The sequence below is a fragment of the Mytilus galloprovincialis genome, chromosome 8, assembly GCF_965363235.1.
Source record: "Mytilus galloprovincialis chromosome 8, xbMytGall1.hap1.1, whole genome shotgun sequence".
Taxonomy (NCBI): Eukaryota; Metazoa; Mollusca; class Bivalvia; order Mytilida; family Mytilidae; genus Mytilus; species Mytilus galloprovincialis.
In genome coordinates, this window is record NC_134845.1 from 17133596 (window position 1) to 17156591 (window position 22996).

The window sequence follows — 22996 nt, forward strand, 5'->3', positions numbered from 1 at the left end:
TACACTGACACACCAAGTCCGAATGGGATAACTATTTGACATCCCAGCTGTTTTAGATTAGACGAAAAACCATTTAAAATTCATAACAACCATTTTATATACTTTACATATTACTATATGATGTATACCCTTTATGACCCCCTAACACGATGAGTAGATATCAAACAATGTCAACTCACCCCACTGGCCAATCGGCACACACTATATCGCCACTTTATGAACAAATCGCCCAACTTTAAAAAAGTGTAAAAATTGAACAATCAGTCTGACAACTCATTTATTTAACGAAAAGGTTTTAAACCCGACTGAGTAAAGGTCTGCCAACTCGCCCCAGTTATGAAAATATCTTGCTTCCTTTAAATATGTTAAATTTCTGATAGTTCGTATCCAGTGGTCCTGGTGAAGTGGTATGTGTCGTGGCTTGATGTGCTAAAGGTCTTGAGTTCGAATCCCAGCATATACACTTGATTTTTTCTACGTGAATTTTGATAGATAGTCGGCTCCGTATAATTAATTATAAGTTTTATACTGGATTTGACATTCCCGCCAAAATGATACAGAACAAAGGAAAGCATGCATAACAAAGAAACTTAAACTGGGGTGATCTGGTAGGGGTGATCCGGCTCAGATAACCCCTGTTAGAACAAAGGAGCTGGGATGTAATAGTTAACTACCTTCAAATTCTTACCTGATCAGCGTCGGATATACAGACAAACGGATAGACGAACAGAACAGAAAACAATATATATCACATGTCAATACTATCGTAGGCAGTGCATAGAAACATGTATGAATTCATGCTGGGTCGTATTTCGAAAAGAAATGACAAAAACTTGCTAAAGCATTTTGGTCACTTGAACATTCAAATGTTTAAAAAAAGGCAAAATGCTTTCAAACTTACTGTTTTTGGGCAACACGTTTCGAAGAATTTTTCGGCGTCGTCAAAGTAAGAAGGACAAGGAGGTGTTGATTCGGCCGGTTTAGATTCTTCATAGTGAAGAAAAATTTATTAAAGATGAAAATGTAAACTTAAAAGTACAAAATGATAACACAAAAAAACGTTTCTCAATCGGCGTAGTTTTGCAATGTAATATGGTTATTGTGTGTTTTACTTTTACAACATATATATGGTTTAGAAAGGCAAAAGGCGAAATTTGTCCGGCTGATCGTTTTAGTTATTTATAGTTGCTATCTATAGTTATAGTTGTGTTATAGTTTTCAAGATACATCTGTGTAATGGACACATTCGCAAAAAATGGTAAAAATCGTCAATAAAGAGCAATGACTTCAAGAAGAAGTTCACTGACGATTTAGGTCAAAGTGTCTTATTTGTAAATCTTTTATCGCTGGTATTTATTTTGCAAAATTGAAACAAATTTGTAAATATTCATCAGATTATTTTAGGACAAAAACTCCAATAAAGAGTCGTCTGACAGTTTTGACATAAATCGACAGAATGTACATGTAGATCTCAAAATTTTAAACATTTTTGTTCATTTAGATTTTCCTTATCTATTGCTGTCTTCATGATAACAGACAAAACTTGCATTTTACCTATATGTTCTAATTTTAGCCATGTCGGCCATGTTGACTGGAAACAATTTTTAAACTAGATACCACAAGTATGATTGTGGCAAAGTTTAGTTGTATTTGGCTAGTAGTTTCAGAGAAACAGATTTTTGTAAACTTTAACGGACGACGACATACGCCAAGTGATGAGACTATCTCACTTGGCTTTATAGGCCAGGTGAGCTCAAAATGAATGCTAATTTGTGGTGTTTTCTTGTTTGAAAGTTAAAACCATTTATTAGTTGGTGTTTGTCATTAGGAAGTCTTGTATTGGTGGTTGGTGTGCTCTGGAAATTCCTGCTATTTACTTATTTTTAATTTGGTAATGAAATGATATGTATTTTAAGTTAAATAATTCTTAATGTTTGTTTATAATGCAAACTTTATCTATTTTAAAAAGACATTTTCCAATAGTGTTTAATTTCATTTGATGAAAATGGAAATTAAAACCATCATTATTCTTTATTCGCAATGTGCGGAAACAAATATTTTTCTCGACTCGACACAAAGGGATGCATAGTGATAGTGCAAACACGTAAAATGCAATTCATTCAAATTACTATTTAAATATTTGTATATCAGTGTAGGAGGTTTTGTTATAGCAATTTAAACTTGAAATTATTGTACCCGTTGACCCATCTTATAAAAAAATTATGATTACAATCATTTGTACTATTTCCTTCATTTAATTCGGTTGATTAATATCAACAGATGATTGGTATTTCGGCACTAATTCTTCATTGCTCCTTTTTTTATTTTTTTTTATCTATATGAAGAGGAATTAATACAGGAATTAAAACAATGGTTTAACGATGTGGCATAGTTCACTTATTAGGTTCTCCGATATAAATGATGTTACTCTCTTTTAATAAAATGTAAATTATTTGATTCAAATTTGCTAACAAAATATGAAGCAACATATCTACGTGTTGAACATATTTCGTTCGCTTCGCAAGAGCTTATGTCGACTACGGTACATCTTTGACATTCATTGCTATCAATTTATTCTGATCTTATCGCTATAAACCCTTAAGGACGACTCTTCGAGTTTGTGACTGTTTTAGTGTGAGTACGGAATATAACTTGTACCATCGTTATTGCTTCGCAATCCCCCTTCTATATTGCTGCTTACCGATGTGTTTTTATCACATGCGTTGATCACTGAGCAACATTAATCACACTGTTGTTTATTGGAGTTCCTTTTGCACAATCTTCTGTTGAAATTTAGTATTTGTCTTCTTCGTTTTTATTTTGTTGTTTTTATTGTTTGCCTTAATATATCTATATAAATACAATGACATTTTGGCTATGGTCACCAAGACAACAACTAAACGACAAAAATGACCAAAAGACGTCTAAAAATCAACAAACGGGTACTGCCTTCACAAATTAAAGAAATTTAGAGCGGTTAAACATATTTTATAAACTTTTGTCTATTGTTGAAGACTGTAATATGTTGACCTTTATATGTAATCTGCTTTCCTATGTTGATTAGTTGCAGTCTTATTGATTTACTACCCATTTTTGACATGTGAAAGCCAAATACATAAAACGTTTGTGACCTTCCAGAAGTTGTCAAGGTAAAATACAACGCTGTATACTATTGCAATTTTACTAGTATTGACGAGATCGTGGTTCTATATTTGAATTATACTGATACAACCGCCTTATATTTTTACTGTTTGATGCAACAAAACGTTATTTGATGTTTTATGTCCTTAACTACTGGCGAGTTATTGAGTGCATGATTTTAAGATAATCTCTGATAATTAAACCACTTCGTTGTAAGGCTAAGTAGTTTCATGTTCATTTCGGCAGTCTTTCTGTTTGATAATATCATTTAAGTATGAACTTTATTGATTTATTCTACATTGATTCCTTCCTCAATAAAGTGTATAGCGGGTAATCATTCCACTCTACACTAGAGGTCTTACCGTAAGATATAAATATTTTTGGTGCATTGTGGGCGGATTAGCTTCCTGCAATTATAAAGTATCTGAAAGGTTTAGCTAGCTATAAAACCAGGTTTAATCCACGATTTTCTACATGAGGAAATGCCTGTATTAAGTCAGGAATATGACAGTTGTATTACATTTGTTTGATGTGTTTGATCTTTTGATTTTGACATTTGATAACGGACTTTCCGATTTGTATTTTCCTTGGACTTCGGTATTTTTGTTATTTTACTTTTTAGTGATGAAACATTTGTTTTTTTATACATTGGTTATTAAATGGTTACGCATTTTTGTTCTAAGAGTCTGATAACTTAAAGCAAGATAGTAACTTTCATCAGGTACATTCATTGACAAAAAGAAAAAGAACGAAAGATACGAAAGATGTACTTATATATTTACTTTAAAGAGTTGCAATCTTTATTTAGTAGTTACAGATACATTTTGTAGATACATTGTAATATAATTATTTGAAATTTTTATCATTTTTGTATGTAAATCATGTAACAAGGTTTAGACCTATTTCGAAACACTGGTGGTAAGGCAGATTGTACCTTCACTATTGGACTAACATCTCCTAAATAAGTAATCATATATCATCAAGAAAAAAATAACCAAATATGCAAGTCACCTGCAATATCTTAATAAACTGTACAAACGTTCACAATTCTTATATTTCTATTATGATAAAAACACAATTAAGAGGAACAACTCTAATTGGAATATTAGAAATTTACGATTTTAAATTCAAACACTAAATTTGAGTCATTGTGAGCACTAGTACCCTCCATTCCATTTAATTGCAAATGTGATGGGGTTTGTTGTTTTTCCATAAAAAGTTTGAAATATTATTGAAAGAAGTCCCTCATATATACATGGAAATCCGAAACGGCCTCACTCTTTCTAACTATAAGATAGAAATTTTGGTTGTAAATGCTCTTCAACTTTGTAATATTTGGCCCATGGCCATTGACACTTTTTTTATTTGAACGTCACTGACGCGTCGTTGTAAACGAAACGCACGTCTGACGTACAACATTCTAATAACAGTTCTTTTTGTACACTGAAATATGACAAGGTAATGATAACCATTGTGATATAAGTTAATTGGTACATTATCGTCTGATAATTACACCATACGCGATTCTCGATTTCCTAATACCTTACCAATAGAGTATCATAAATATTATTAGGGTCGTTTTCAAAAAATGTGGATATTTCAGTTGTGAAATAACAATACAAAAAAATATTCAATTTTCAACTTTTATATATGAAATTGAATAGTTTAACAACAATACAATCTGAAATAAAAATATGCAATCTTAAATGCTACTAAAAAAATATTTTAAAAAATAACATAGAAACAAGTATGGGACATATGTCAACTAAATAACGGTTTAGTTTCGGTCCCTAATTTTTTTTTAATAATATTTACATTTTGCTTGATATATAGTTCCATAAAAATCATCACACTTTTTTCAAAACAGTTAAACATGTTAAAATAACACTTTTTAGAAACATATTTTAAAGTGAATTTAATTCAGCATTGTCAACTACATAACGCTTTTTGTCAACTACATAACGTTATGTAGTTGACCGTTATGTAGATGACCTATTCGTGGTTTTTGGATGTTTTTCCTGACCCTAATACTACCAGATAAATGGTTTTTATTGAATTAAAGTCAGTATTATAAACTTTGAATGATTTATGTAAAAAAAAATATTTATGCCAAAATTTATCAATGTTTTTGCCGTTACAAAGTTGACATAGAATAAAATTACGGAGTAATTTGTACTCACCAAAACTAATCTATAATGAAATTAATCAATGATGTCATCCTGTAACTTTAAACACGTCATCAGAGGTTGAAGAGTAAGTAGAGAGCACTTCCTTAGTTACAAGGGATATAATCAGTTGTTTATTGGCAACATTATTTCATTTGTGTTATGTAGTTGACATTTTTTTAAGTACGAAATGAAAAGTAAAAAAAAATGCTAATACAATCTAATAATTCCCTGTATTTGTGTATACATACCTGCAGTGATACCTATATATTTATAATAACAAAAGAAAAATAATAATTTCCGCTGGGTATTAAAACCAGCATTTAAAAAAGACCAGTTTTTCAATTTCGTACAAGCAATTTTGGGGTTTTTGGACCCTTTGAAACCCACTGGAAGCAATTTCTGTAGCTAAATGTCATATTGAATTTGCTGGAACTTGTTACACACACCAAAAACTAAATTGTGTATCTAAAAATTGGATAAAAATATTTACACTTTTTTAGAAATATTGATTGTACAAGAAAATCCACATTTTTTTTGAAAAAGGCCCATTTAATAGATTTCACATACATTGTAAGTATCAATCAAGTAATAATACTTGTAAATAAAGTATCACTGTCATAAAGTGTTATGCAATTTTTACAAGTATCTTTTGATAGCATCCCTTTTTCTAGACAAGAAATTATGAATTTGATGAATTCATTCTTGATTACACAAAAATTTACATGCAAACCACCAAGCAGAATAAACGCTTTTTATTTCACCTGTTTTTCATCTCGAGTTCATAGTAAGTGCGTCAACACGTCGCAAAAGTTTACACCTCGCTGAAAGCTCTGAGGTCCTCGGAACATGGCTCCTGTCTAAATGAATACGACAAATTAATATCAAATAATTAAAAATTAGATAGAGCAACAAAACTCCTTAAGGAAAGAGTCCTTAAAATTTCTTCGCCAGATGCGCGTTTCGTATACCAAAGACTCATCAGTGACAAACATATTTTTTAAGAAAGGGCATAATTTACCGAGAAGTGTATTGCAAGCTAAACAGAAACTACACGATTATTTAGACAAAATTTTACACGATACATGTTAGATAACTTATCAGAAAAGTGCAAATGATTCACATGTACTTTTATCAATATCAATTTCGATTAACAAATGATCAAATAGAAAGCTCAAATCACTAAAGTATACGTAAGATAAGGGAAATGTTACATGAAAGAATCATATCTACAAAATGGAAACAAAAACTAACACAATGGCAATGTGTGCGTCTTGTTCTTCCTAAGTGTAAAATGTTCTTGAATTATGTGTGACCTTTTTCATACATCATGTATACAAAGGTATATACAGATATCAACACCAAACTAGACTGCAGTTATGATGTTATTATAACATGATTGGCACGGTTTTCCGTTACTTGGTCCGCAATTCTTTTTTGGATTGTTGCAATACACCATGCCACTCCAGCCTTGGAATTTACCTAATTCACTAAGCTGCAGCATTTTACCAATTGTTTGTTCTTTAATAGTTCTACAAGATGGACAGTTTGCACCATCGTTTGGACCACAGTGTCCATCAGTAAATGATCTGGCAGGGTGATTGTGGTTTGCCATTACTCTCCGTCCGCAATACAATAACCCAGTTTTTCGGCTTACTTTTGGTTTGTAATCATTGGTCAAACATGGAGGAAAAAGTAGGTTAAGGACGACCTTATCGAGCTCACTCAAGCCTTCAATGTTTGGATCTTCTACTTGGAAAGTCCAAACACCCTTTTCATACTGATTTATCCATCCTAACAAAAGAATACTATACGGATCAAATCTCTTGATGATTTGGTTCTCGTTTTTATCTGGTAGCTTACTTTTTGAAAGTATCCAGTACAATCTAGTTATTTCACGACGAAATCCTATACCATGTAGAATTGCAAGCATCGAAGCTGCTTGCTTTAGCTTGGAAGTGCCTTTAAAATTCTGACCGAAGGCGATTTCCGCTACACAATGCGATCCCCTTTTAAACCAAGATATATAAATCTTATTTGGTGATGCCACGTTGTCAATCATAACAACATCAGCTTCGGGGCGATCTTTAGTAACAGCAACGACCAACCCTGGCACGTACATATTTAACTCGTCAATCGACGACAAAACGAAATGTCTCCACTTTGAATTGATTTCTATGAAAACGTGAACAATCTTCGGTAGATATGAACTACGTAATTCATTCATCATCTGACTTTTGTAAAATAAAATCAGCAATTGTGTATCATTTGGCTTTTTTTTATAGTTTTCATTCTATCTTTCAAAAAACAAATTTCGTTCCTAAATGTTGTTCCATGGCTAAGTACAGATTCAAAAACTCTACCTGACAAAACATCATCTTCATCTACAAATACATTTTCCAATCTGAAACGAAAAAAATGTTTTGTCGTAATAATATTTCTCTCTAAAATTAAAGTTTTGGCTTTTAATAGGTAAACTAATAATTCTGTCAATCAAAGTAACTGAATGAAAAAAGTCAGAGCCATAAAAAGAAAAAAAAAACCACTGGCTTGTATTGAATAAATATGTAAATATGTAGACATGCAAAGCCATTTTGCGAAAAAAAACAAACTTGCTTGTGTTGAATAAAGGTCGGTCACTTTCGGAGAAAAAAGGCATGTATTAAATCAAGGACATTCAAAGCCATTTGGAGAAACCACTGGCTTGTATTAAATAAAGAACAGTCAGAGCCGTTCGAACTAAAACAAAAATATTAATGGCTTGTATTGAATAAAGGACAGTCAGAGTCATTCGGAGAAAAATAGGCATGTATTGAATTAAGGACATCCAAGGTCATTTAGTCGAAAATACCACTGGCTTGTATTGAATAAAGGACAGTCCGAGCCATTCGGCAAAAAAGAAAAAAAAACTGGTTTGTATTGAAAAAGAACAGTCAGAGCCATTCGGCAAAACAAAACTGGTTTGTATTGAATAAAGGACAGTCAGAGCCATTCAGAGAAAAAATAGGCTGACCGTACTTTGACCTATAATGGTTTTAAGTATCAGAAAGTTAGCATCTTTATTTTTTCTTAGCCATAGGAAATCTTCATGAGATTTTTCGTTTGCTTCAATGATGGTTTAAATGATGAACGCTACAATGTTAGTTCACAAAGCAATACATATATTATTTACCCCAACTTTTTCATAAATGTTACTATTGTATACGTAAATACATATCAACAGTATGCCAGATGCTACATATTCATTCTGATTTTTACTGGTCACACAAAGCCTGTATAAAATAAAGAAGATGTGGCATGATTGCCAATGAGACAACTCTGCAGCAGATACCAAATGACGTAGAAGTTTTCAAATATAGTTCCACTTTCGATCTTTGAAATCAGCACAATCCATATCGCCTACCAAGCCATAAAAGACCCCGAAATGACAATTATAAAAAAGTTAAAAAACAAAAATAAGGGTCCAAAACAATAAACAAAAAACAAATATGATAGACAGCAACAAACGACAACCATCCATTTGCAGGATTCTGGCTTACAACAGGCATGTATAGAATGTAGTCCGGTTAAACATTTTTGCGGATGCCCAAAACTCCCCTTACTTTGGACAGTGGTGTAACAGTTCAATATAAGAACAAACTGTAAACTTGATTTGAAAAAAAGCTCAACTTCTCAGAACTATACAAAGCAACAACAAAACAGATAACACAAACACAAGATACTACGTACAAATCTGAAGTTATTGAAAGCTAGTTGAAAGCAAATGACAACTAATAAAAATATAATGTATTCAAGACCAAAACATTAATTAGTACACATCCAACATCCAACATCCAATGGATATAGTTTTAAGACGTTATTAACAGTAAGAGAAAAATATGATCTTGTGCAATGCAAAAAAATGAAAACAACACTTTATAAATTTCGTGCGCCCGAAGCGCTTCTCTGGATTTATCTTCAACAGGAACGTTCAAAGCCGAATATTTAGAAACCAAGGATGAATAAAAAACCGTTTCAGTTGAAGAGCTATATGACCAAAATTGTTTATGTTGGTGTTGTTGTACACTTTTTAGACGTATATTATCTGAAAAGGCATTTATATGTATATATTATCTGAAAAGGCATTTATATGTATATATAATCTGAAAATGTGACTCACTTGATTTCAACTTGGCCCATCAATGCTCTGATATCATCTTCTTTGGCCATCGACTTAGTGTACTTAAAAGTGTATGGTGTTGGGATAAAAGGAACTTTCATCTTTTCAAAACTGCCTTCTAATAACTTCATTTCAAGTAGTAAACCAATATTGTCTTTGCTTGTCCTAATTTCTGCCTCCTTACACCTCAGACTTTTAGTAAACTCCTTGGCATCATTTGTCTTCTTCAATGCCTCATTTAACAAAACTTTCTGGTTGAATGACTTTGTATTTACCTCTAGTATCATCTGACCCACAACTTCATCAACCGACATTTTGATGACTTCACCGTCTCTTCGAATACTTTCTACTGTTGAATTAACGCTTTCATCTAACATGACTTCGTATTGATCTATCTGATTACCACTATTTTCTAGCTCAAGTACTTCGTCAGTATTAAGGGTTGAATTAAGAGAAGCTAAAAACATGTTTTTCTTTTTTGAAACAGTTTCTTCAATGTCCGCCATTGAGTGTCCTTTGTGGCTTTTGACGGTGCAAATTCTACACACTGGAACCTCACACTCATCACAAATGAAAACATGTGATTCGTTATGATCTTGACAGAAAAGTGATGTGTCTGATGTCGCACTTACAGAGTTCTTGAATCGATGATCTCGACAAACAGCAATTCGCAAATGACTCGTTTTGCAATTTAGACAGAAATACTGGTTGCAATCTAAACAAAATTGGCTCCCACGTGCACTCATGCACATTTCACAGAAGTTTTGTTTTGCACTTTGAGCCATTTTCTGAAATTCTAAAACATAAAAATAAAACAAAAAAATCATAAAAAACTATTATTTTGCTAATTGACAAAATTGAGAAAAAACAATTGATTTACAAATACTCCTGTACAGAAGCGTATTAGCGCCACACATTGATTTTTTTTCTTGTTCTTCCTATCTTTGCGTTATAACGCAAACATTTGCGATATAACGCAAACCTTTGCAATATAACGCTTTACCTTTGCGTTATATACGCAAAACTTTGCGATATATAACGTAAACATTTGCGTAATAGCGCAAACATTGTTTTATCTTATTTCTTATTTAAAATTCAAAGGAAACAGCAGTTATTAATGGAGGAGGCTGTATATATTAAAATTTATCACCTTTGTAGTCATTGCAAAGTAAAATGTTTAAATAATTAGAACATATCATTGACTAATAATTAGCAGAATAATATAAGAAGATGTGGTATGAGTGCCAATAAGAAAACTCTCCATCTAAGTCACTATTCGTAAAAGTAAACCATCATAGGCCAAAGTATGGTTTTTAACACGGTGCATTGGCTCAAACCCAACAGCAAACTATAGAGGCCCCCAAAACCGATATCCATGTTACTACTAGTATATATATTACAAAGAAAATTGAGTAAATTGGGGTTATACCGAAGAAAAAAAATCAACCCTGCTAATATAGCTATAACCGAATATAAATATACTTCCAAAGTAAGCTCTCGTTTTAGAACTGTGTAAAGTTGGTTAGATTCAAACAAGCTACTCTTTGGCAATAAATGTATAGAATGAAGATGTTTTATTAATAAAATTATGTTCTCTCCATTCAAATAGCTACCCAAGCATCTTAAAAATACTTCACTATGATATTAAAAGGAAAATTCAATAACTTTCTATCAAAGAATCTTTATCATATTCTGAGATTTAAAAAAACGATTTCTTGCATCAAAATTTAAAAAAAAAGTTTCCTTATTAATAATTCATTTAAAGCAGAAAGATCATTTTGTCTATTTGACTTGGAAGTTTCATAATTGCATGACATTATTTTTGATCTTTCAATTTAAATAGGCACTGGCTACGGTTACATGGAAATGTAACAATAATAAAAATATTATTGTTACATTGGGGACTAAATGCCGGAATGCATGGTTGGATAAGGAACCGATTAATTACGAATGTAACAATAATTATTGAGGCTACGGTTACATTGCGTTATTGTTACATGAAAAACAGCAATGTTCGATGGGACTAGTAATATGTACTAAATAATAAAAGTTGAAGACATTATCTTATATTTACAATACATGCAAGTATAACATACAATTTTTTGATTTTTTTTATAGTACGTCCTCCATGGATTCTGAAATAGGACTCGGACATCTCTTAAACTGAGTTTTACTATGCGTAGTGTTGTGCGTTTGTTTTTTTTTCTATATTGGCTAGAGGTATAGGGGAGGGTTGAGATCTCATAAACATGTTTAACCCCGCCGCAATTTTGCACCTTTCTCAAGTCAGGAGCCTTTGCATGGCCTTTGTTAGTCTTGTATGATTTTTTAATGTTATTTTCTTGTGTATAATTCGGAGTTTAGTATGACGTCCATTATCACTGAACTAGTATACATATTTGTGAAGGACGCCTCCGACGGGTGCGGGAGTTTCTCGCTACATTGAAGACCCATTGGTGACCTTCGGCTGTTGTCTGCTCTATGTTCGGGTTGTTGTCGCTTTGACACATTCCCCATTTCCATTCTCAATTTTATACATGTATACAGAAGTTCACAGTATTAGTTCACAGTTAGCAACTTTGCTTTTGGTGTATCAATTTTTGGTAAGTGCGTTTGTATAGCTGTATGAAATTTGTGTCTTGATATTGTTTCAGTTTCGTTTCAAACGCATCCCATGCAAGTTTTAAATTTTTCACCCAAACAAAATTGGTAATAGGAATCTCTTCATCTTTTGTTCAAAGTATAATGACAGTAATACGAGTAGGTGTGCAGTTAAATACTTAAAAGTGAACAGTTTTCTCAGTCCGAGTTTTCAACAGCAAACCATTGAACTGTATTTTTCGTCTTTGGCACTACTAATTTGAAGTATCTTTAAGAACATCAAATCCCTTAATACCTAAAACTATTTAAACACCATTTGTTGAAAAATAATATTTATTATTTATTATTATAACAAGTATTATTTAGTAGACATAAATGAATTAAGCAACAAAACTATATAGAAGATTTAAGTTTAATTAATCTAGCGTACATTGCTGTTTTTCATGTAACAATAACGCAATGTAACCGTAGCCTCAATAATTATTGTTACATTCGTAATTAATCGGTTCCTTACCCAACTTTGCATTCCGGCAATTAGTCTCCAATGTAACAATAATATTTTTATTATTGTTACATTTCCATGTAACCGTAACCAGTGCCATTTAAATATGCCTATATACTATACTAAATCTATTTTCTAGTTAAATTATATACTTTTCTGATGCACAAATCAGTCTTAATTAATGTATAATTCGATTGAAGTATTCCATTATTCCAATGCATATTTATTATAATGAGTTGGCCTTGTATGTATGTTTCTTTTTTTATCTACTAGTAAATAACAACCGAAATGAATGACATCTACAGACATATATATGCAAAACTAAATGAATAACTAAAATCTAGATGTTTGCGTTATAAAGCAAAGGTTTGCGTTATAACGCAGAGGTTTGCGTTACAACGCAAAGGTTTGCGTTATAACGCAGTGGTGTGCGTTATAACGCAAAGGTTTGCGTTATACCTTTGCGTTATAACGCAGAGGTTTGCGTTATATTAATTAACGCAGTGGTGTGCGTTATAACGCAAAGGTTTGCGTTATATCGCAAAGGTTTGCGTTATATCGCAAAGGTTTTCGCTATAATGCAAAGATGTGCGTTATAACGCAAAGATAGGAAGAAAATTAAAAAAAATGTGTGGCGCTAAGCAAAGGTTTGCGTTATAACGCAAAGATAGGAAGAAAATAAAAATAAATCAAAGCGCTGTTAGCACTGTAGGCAGTTAAACAAAAACCAAGGCAAACATAATTATGAAAACTGTGGCAATGTTGCTTCAATTTTTTTTTTTAAAGATTTAAAAGAACAAACATTAAACATTCATATATAATTGTACATTTATGTTCATTTAATGAATTAATCATTAAGGCAAATAATTCATATTTTATCAAGGTTTTCAATAGCAACGTATATATCAAGTATATTTTTTTTTCATGGTCATGAGTCTCGAGTCAGCAGTGGTACAAATTCGCAATAATTGCAGTTCTTCTATTTGCTCGTAATTGTTCGTATTAGTTGACTGTTAGTATTTCAAGTTGACCTTAGTACGAGCTTGTAAAAGTATGAATGGACTTGCTTCTCTGGAAAGAAAACTGAGTTTGTGTTCTACAGTACAAAAGTTATGAGACACAAATCAGACAAATGTTTACTACTACAGGGATCAATAGTGAGGTCTGACTGACCTGTCCATAGTAAATGTAAATGACTCCAACCTTTAACCCAAGTCCATGATGTCTAAGTTTGGAATAAAATGACAGGTGTTAGGTCTAGCAAAGTGATATGCATATGTGACGCCTATGAGATTGACCTTGTATGTCATTCAATCTTTTTGAAATGACAAACAGGAATGAATATGGTTTAGGAGTTGGTATCTCAATCTTTTACAAGTTCTCAAAACACACACAAGAGGGTGTGAGTGACCCTAGGGACTACCCCTATTTTTCATTTGATTTTTTATATTGTCCCATACATGAATATATATGGTTTAGGGGTGGGGGACCCCAGTGACTTCCCCTATATTTCATTTGATTTGTTATATTGTCCAATACATGAATATATATGGTTGAGGGGTGGGGATCTCATCTGTTTCTAAGTTATTAAACAGGATTGGGTAGGGTGACCCTTAGGACTCTCCCTATATTTCATTTGATTTGTTCTTTTGTCCCATACATGAAAATATATGGTTTAATTTAAGGTTAGGATCTCGACTGTTTCCAAGTTCTCAAACAACAGGAGGGGTGGGGTGACCGCAGGGACTTCCCCTATATTTTATTTGATTTGTTATTTAGTCCCATACATGAGTATATATGGTTACGTGGTGAGGATCTCGACTGTTTTCAAGTTCTCAAACATGAGGGTGCAGTGACCCTAGGGACTCCCCTATAATTCATTTGATTTGTTATATTGTCCAATACATGAATATAATTATATGGTTTATGGAGATGATCTCAACCGTTTTCAAATTCTCAAACAGGAAGGGGTAGAGTGGCCCCACGAACACCACCTATATTTCATATGATTTGTTATATTGTCCCATACATGAATATATATGGTTTAGGGGTGGGGATCTTGACCGTTTCCAAGTTCTCAAACAGGAGGGGTGGGATGACCCACAGGGACTCCCCTATATTTCATTTGATTTATTATATTGTCCCATACATGAATATATATGGTTTAGGGGTAGGGATCTCGACTGTTTCAAAGTTCCCAAACAGGAGTGGTGGGGTGACCCCAGGGACTCCCCCTGTATTTCATTTGATTGGTTATATTGTCCAATACATGAATACATATGGTTGAGGGGTGAGGATCACTACTGTTTCCAAGTTCTGAAGCAGGATGTGGTGGGTGACCCTAGGGACTTCACCTATATTTCATTTGATTAGTTATATAGTCCCATACATGAATGTATATGGTTGAGAGGTGGGGATCTCATCCGTTTCAAAGTTATCAAACAGGAGGGGGTAGAGTGCCCCAAAGGACTCCACATACATATAATTTGCTTACATTCAGGTATCATATAATCTAGTTGCACTATATGTGTAAAATAAGAAACTTCCAGCTATTTTAACTGACCCATCAAAATTGAGAAAAAAAATACACATTTAGTAATATGTTTACACTTTAAAAGCATCTAACTTGCTTTACCAACATTTATTACTGATAAAGAAAAATTATACTGTCACCAGGACCATATATATTGTTAGATATACTGTTCCCAGTTGTCACAAAGACTCACATTGTATTTGATTTTGACATTAAATTTGTGAAAAAGTAATTTTGAGTTTCCTATGGATACCTATGGATCTTTAGAACGCTGGCACTGTTGCACCATTATATTCTGCTCTACTTCATCATCATTGTATTTAATTGTACGTTTCTCACATTTTTAGTACAAAATATTTTCTGTTTTTTCATTCTTTTACATATATCTTTTGGTTTTCAATTTTAGTGTTTATATTTATTTAACATGGAAAGATTTATTTTGTCATCTGTCTGATTTTTTTAAAAGTTCAAAGATCGCCAAAACCCGGAATTACCCATATCCGCTTCCGGAATCGGATCCGATATTAGAATTTTCTTCTCATGTCAGCCATTTTGTTTTCAATGTTGTTTTTGTCATATACGATTTTACTCGAATTTACACATTATTTTTCGGCGATTTTCTGTATAAAGCTAGCGGTTGAACAAAATGAACATCGCTGTCATGAATAATAATGCTAAAAACAAGTTTTGAGATCGTTTATTAGGAGACTTTGGTAAAAAGGTTTGCAAAGTTATTTTTTTATTTCCTCTCAAGTCGTGCATGTCGAGCGTAGCTAGTAACCAAGTCGAAAGTCCGACTGCAAAAGTGGAAGTTCGCAGACGTCACCTCGGACAACCGCTACTTGAACCCCTGCCTCCAAATTGAAAAGATACAAAAATTTCGTCTTATAATTTAAAATTGCCGCCAACAGCATGAACAGTGGAACTTATTTAAAGACTACTGACGTAGTTGACTACGTATTGACGACAAACAATATTCCTACGACTTTTGCCAAGTTGGGAAATCTAAACTACTTGTCTTTAGAAATTTTCGGCGATTGAACATTTCATACATTTGTTCTTTGACAGCTGAGCCAAAATCTCAGGGGATAAGAAACTACATAAAAATTCCTAATGTGCCCTACTTCCTATGTGCAACTTCAAAACTTTTGGATAAATCGACGATCATTTAAGGTTTTTCTGATCATATTTTTTGTAATCAAGAATTAAAAGTATGAAAAAACTGTCCAATTAGTTATGAATAACATAACATCCTTTACCGATAGTTTTATAATATATTCACAGTTCTGAAAAATATTTTTACATCAAAGCGCTTTAAAGCTGTAAAATGGAAATAGGGTTTATTAAAGTCTCTAGGATAACATGAATAATATGTACCGAAATATTGGCCACTGCAGTCATTAAAACAAACCCAGCCTAGCTTATCTGAAAATTGTTTCTTTTGATATTAATGTTTTCTTTAAAAAATTTAATATACCCATCACACAACGAAAATTATGCCAATCAAAATCCAAAAAAAGAAAGGTCTTTTCTGAAAAACAAAATGTCGTTTCTTATGGATGCTAGCTATACGCCTTTAAACTTATCCAACTTCAGTCAGTCTTGTCCTAATTTTATGATATCGTGAACATTCTTCAAATTTAGACTATAATCAGATTTCTTATAAATTCAATGAAATGTTGACTTTGAAATCCAAATTTCTGCTTTTCCTAATTCAGTATTTAAATTTTTACGATAGTATTTAAACACTATTACATGCTGAGTCTTTCAAAGGTTGCTATACTGTATGAATATGCTCACTGTTAAAGGCTCTACGGTTACCTATAATACCTTGGTCCTGTGGTCTTTTTGTGGCCAAATTGGCATTTATACCACAGCCTCTGGTTTTTATTTAAGAATTGAATGTTTCTTTTTGTAAATTTATTGGGGTGTAAAACCGTTGACCGAAGTACATTTTGTATGAAGCATTTTACAACCCTATAAAATTACTAAAATAAGCATTCTATACTTATAATTACATTTTTTGCTAGGATCATGAAAACACGATTTCTATCAATTTCTATTATGACCTCCGCCCCCTGAATGTGCATGTAAAATGCATATATTTACGATTAACATGATGGAGATTTCAGGTACCTGTGCCAGTTTTGTGGTCACGGATTTAACTACAAAAATGACTATGATGGCCATAGAAACAAACACGAAAATAATAAGCCCTATGAATGCTCAAAATGCGATAAAAGATACCAATTTCAAGCCAATCTTCGCCGACATGTGAAGCACTGTGGAAAACAAGGCAAACCTTTTTCCTGTGATACATGTGCCAAACAGTTCAAATGTCAACGCTACCTGAAGGAACATCTGAAGGTGCACAACGATCCTGATAGCTATCAGTGTTCTCAATGTGGTAGTTTTTTTAACCACCGTTCTAGTGTATATAAACATGTCAAAAGGACTGGCCACCAGTAAAGTTGGGATTTAATGTCTGCTCATTAGTGAATCACCGTCACTTGACGTATATAATACCAAAGGATGGTTATAAACTATTATTAAGTATATGCACATGACAATCCTGGTACCATGTAACTGCACAGATAACGGGAATTAACCACAGGCACTTGGGGAATAAAAACAAATATTTATTATTTATTCCTTATTTCTTAAGTATCATACTAGTATTTGATAAAAGGTTTTGATTATTTCACCTTTTTCGGCTTCATTTGTGCGTCCATACAGTAGTGTTATTGAAACCATATTGTTGGAACATGAAAACGAGACTTAGAATAATAACCAAGTTTTAACATTTAGTAAAAAAAAATGCTTTTACCCCATGTGCCTGTAGTAATAGATACAAGCTTTGTGATTTTTCCACATTCCATTATTTGATTTGTTTTTCTTGAATTGTTGCAAAATATGCATTTTATAGGGGTTTTCATCAGTATTTTACATGAATAGCTAGCTCACAGTGGATGTTTTTTCTTCTTTTTTGTCAGTATTTTACAGCAATAGCTTGTAGTGCATTTTTTTCTTTTTTGTTTGTATTTTACAGCGATAGCTCACAGTGCATGGGTTTTTTCTTGTGCTGATTCGTTCTTGTTATTTTTTGTAAGAATAAATTTAAAATGATATGCGTTGTTTTGTTTTGTTTAATTAATTTCCAAAATAAAGATGTTTCTATTTTTCAATGTATTAGCCACATTATGCAAATAACCACGAAATTTAAAACACCCCTCGCGGTTGGGGTGCTTTTGACCTCCACATTTTTCCTCTTTTTGGGTTTGTGCAACCAAAGAAAACTAGATTTCCTCTTGCTTCCCTTTTTTCTGAAAGATAAATGATATATAAGAAGTAGAGAGAATCGTAAAGAATCCGTTGCCTGTTTCTCGTGAAGATTCCGTTGCCACTTTTTTTGTGCATACAAAGCTACTCGTGAAGGATCCGTTTCCAACACGGTCTTTTAATTCTATCTGGAGCGTATTGTATACTCTTTTATACTCAATAAAATGAAATGAGCAATTAAAAAATGATGAACTGTTTATTCAAATCGATATTTACAGAAATAACATGCATAAAACGCTGTTTTTTGGGGAAAAAAAACAAAGGTTATGTGAGACACTTGCCCACTTTTTCTTGTAAAAATAGCATGTTATTCTTAAAACTATCTATAGTCATAAGAAGAGTGGATCAGTTTGACATTCTAAAGTTCCGTGAACTAAGAATTTAACACAAAATACCTCTCTGATTTGTTGTTATCCATAACTTTCTAACAAGATCTAACAACACCACGTTGTTTTTACGGCAAGGATCCGTTATCTGTTCACAAAGGAGCCGCGTACCACCGAATTGCGCGTAAAGGATCCGATATGGATAGACACCGTGAGTAACTAATTATTATTACAGTCAAACCTGTCTAAACTGAACAAAATCTTAGTCCACAAGATTGTCGGTTTCGGCAGGTTTCATTGTATATAATATTTATTATACTGTAGTTACATGTAACTTGTATGCTTGTGCATCCAAGTGTTTCCAGTAAAAAGTATTTACCAAAATTTACCACCCCACATTTTTCTTGTAATGGAAACTATCCACATTATTTTATCCCTAGCTACGCCACTGATACTCTAGACTGCCAGCTCAAGGGTAAAATGTCTAGAAAATCCGTCCGCAAGTTTATATAGGGGAGGCAATTAAGGTAACAACATTTCAGGCTGCGATCGTTTGCTTAGAGACATATTTCAGCACATAGCACACAACTTTATATAAGGGAAGTAATTTTAGGTCATGACATTTCAGCCATCGAGTGTCTGATTTAAGGTATACGTGTATTTCAGTCCGCAATTTATACAGGAGGGGGTAAATTTTTATAAGTATCGACATTTCAGTCTGTGTTTGAGGAGGGTCCACCACTAATTTACAACAGATTCAGTTTCAAAATTATGTGGGGGTAAGAACATTTCAGCCTGCATTTTTATGACAAATGTTTTGAATTTATGACATGTATAATATGATTGTAGTGTATGCCATGGGCATTGTGCATGTTACAAATTGTAAGCGTTGGCAAAGGCTGCCATGCCATGGGCATTGTGCATGTGACAAATTTTAAGTGTTGGCCTAGGCTGCCATGATCGAGATCACTTCAACACGTTCAACACGTATTCCTTTTTTGGACAGTTGTTAAAATATGCAGTGAGTGAAAAGGGGTGGAGTGCATGAAGATGTGACAAAATTTGTAAACGTTGGCTCAGGCCACAGGCACTCGACGTCCAGACCCTCCCCAATGTTTATGTGTAAACCGTCCCCTAGGTCTAACAAAAATTCTGTGTTTCCGGAAACATCATTTTGAAAAATATGGTCGGTAGGTCGGAATTTTTTTTTTTTTTTTTTTTTTTTTTTTTTTATTGTGACATCTTAAACGAAGTCCAGAAAATTATCATAGTTTTACAAGTCTGAGTCCGTAATTATAGACCACTTTCGAGTTCATCCGTCACCGGCAAAAACTCGTCAATTATGCACGCCTTTATGACGTCATTTACCAGATAGAGGGGGTCGCCTGTATCCCTGCACTATTTACGTTCAACAAGCGTCTTAGTGATCGTCATTGTGCAGGATAAACTAGAAATAATGGTTGCTCTGTAGGTACTTACTGACAATTCCCTAATGACAGCAGTGTTGATTGTCAATTTTGAGAATTCAATTTGCCGAATAATTCGTACAATATAGAATTATAGTTTTCCAATCACTCGCTCAACATTGGAATGGAAGCGACGACACCCCTAAACGCACAAATGACGTTCACTAAAACCAGAGTTTTTGACGGAAATGCATCGAACTCGAAAGTTGTCTATTAGTTTCAAATACCGGAAGTGCGTATATGACACGGATCGATAACGGTCTCCAAATTTGGATATTTTCTCAAAAATTGGCGTTTTCTGTGGAAAAAAGATTGTTTCAAAGACAAGTTTAGGAATTGCAAAACACTACATTTATACGTCATTTCACAAATATTTCTGACTTTGTATGGTTTCAGAGAACATGCGGCTCAGTGAAATCGGTCTCTTCCTTTAGTAGTATAGATTCTTCACGTATTTTAAATGATCAACTGTATTGGTGTATTAACGTTTATAACAATGATTCTGCAACATGGTCTATCTGAGGGTAAACCAAGGGAAAATTCAAATTATAACAGATCCTAATTAATTTAGCAATTGTTTAATTAAATCAACGTTCAAATGGCAAATATGGACGCATGGAAAATATAAAAAAAAATAGCAATCACAGTGACTGTTATCACTTGATTTTCACGTGCTACAGGATTTTGTGCTGATTGTTTATCAAGGTGACGATTGGTAAACTTCGGCACCATAACAAAAAGGATAATCATGATAATAAGAAGTCAAAGTTTTATATAAGCAATCACCAAAGGAAATATATTTTTGTCGATTTTACGCTATGGATTCGTAATAAATGTAAAAACAAAACGTAAACAGGCCTAAGTGATTTAGTTTAGTATATATGAATGCATCGATTCATTTATTTCCGTTACACCTAAAAATGCTTAAAGCCCACATCATTGTCTTGTCATGATTTTATCATAATGACATTGAAAATTACAATGTAAGTTGTGTAAAAAAGAAAAAAAAAATACATATAGAGGGAAAAAGTAGTATCATATTTTCCTGGCTTCAGGTTTGCCTTTGGTGTACCCAAGGCAGGTGCAGGAAGTCAACTTATACACATGTAGGAGCACTGTGCTTGGATGAAAGGGTAAAATATTTTTTTAATACTATTTATTTATGAATAACTGCAGTGTGTATATTTACAATATAAGTTTTGAAACACATTGAAATATTTTATTGAGAATTATTCGTTCCATCGTTTAGTACTGTTTATTTGTTCGACGATGGTTATGCTACCATTTGACTTCAATTTCTAAAACAGAATAATGAAATACTAATATCACACATAACTGTTTTGTCAAGGTTTTTTTTTTATATTAAGTGGTAATTTAAAACATGTTAGGATTGTCGCCTATGGAAGAATAAATACTACCGTTTTCCCTTTACGCATATACTGGCAAAGATCGGCAAAGTTGCAACGGTTTGCATTCTAGAAACTAAATGAAGTAAGAAGTCGAAGACCATAATATTGAGAATCAAAAATTCCAATAAAAGGAGTATTTGATAAATGCTTGAATAATAACGTTGAAATACTGGTATATTCAATATAAAACGCTTGTTTCACATGTCGGGCCACTCACTGTAACCCTAGCTAGGTTCAAAATCTATGAAAAGAACAAGTGTTGTTGGACAATAATTTGCAAAGAAAGTAAAGAAAACCTTCAAATTTCTTGTATCATTGATTTAAACATGTCAAAATTACTTACAATATCAGTTAAGAAGACATATGAAATAGATACAATATTCCATTATAATGCAGCAAACACGTTTTCAATGTCCTTGATTACAACTTCCTTGTGGCTATATTTAGCCGTCAATTATACATTATTTGTTCACGTGACAAAACCGTAAATAGGTCAAAAAATATTTACTACATGCGTTCTTTATCTATCATTTTAACTTGTATTTGAAACGCATGTCTTACTTCGGCATACAATTTTTATACCAATTTGACATTTTTTTACATGTCACTTTTGGTAACAAAGATCCTCAAGTATTCAACATGTTCAAATATCAAAACATGTATACCTTAGCTTTTAGCCTTCGCATTTTTGGAATTATGAGCATATTGTGAAAGTAAATCAAGAAAATCTTTTTTCGCATTAAATGCATAAAGCATAATTTTTAATTCTTTAACCAATCTGGAAAATCCTTACAAGTGCAGTTAAAATAATAGAAAAAACACAGTAAAACAAAGAAAAGGCAACCGACCATTAGGTAGCTGTAACTCGGTTGGAAAAATCATAAATTGAGACAACCACATCACAATATTATTAGATAAGATAAGAAAAAAATTGTTTTGATTCGGCATAAGTTAAAATACAACACAAGCTCTAGAGAGCTTTTGACCGAATATAAAAATATATACATACTAGTATCTCAATTGTTTGTAAAACAATTGAAAGGTCTTTCCTGTAAAGGGGATATTTTCGTAATGTACTTTGAACGACCTTTCGTTTGATATACGACAAGCATACCTTCTGAAACTTTGCGCTTTTAACACTTAATTATAATGACCTCATCCGGCTACATTTTCGGGATCGGAAGTATGATATATGTAACATATACTAGATGAGCTTTCATTTGATATGCGACAACGTCATGTTCTAGAAAGTTTGATTTTTGCACTTGATAACCCCATCCAACTAATTTTTGGAGGTCGGAAATTTGATATTTAAAATGTACATATCGTGACCTTTCATTTGATATACAACAATT

General features: G+C 32.9%; 1 long non-coding RNA gene across 1 annotated transcript; it reads right to left on the reverse strand.

Moving 5' to 3' along the window:
• Positions 1-3901: 3901 nt before the first annotated feature.
• On the reverse strand, positions 3902-22072 carry LOC143085210 (uncharacterized). The gene is made up of 3 exons (XR_012981270.1): positions 21985-22072; positions 9466-10261; positions 3902-7710 (listed from the first exon to the last, which is right to left on the reverse strand). It is a non-coding gene; the product is annotated as an uncharacterized LOC143085210 (long non-coding RNA).
• Between the last annotated feature and the right edge of the window lie 924 nt (positions 22073-22996).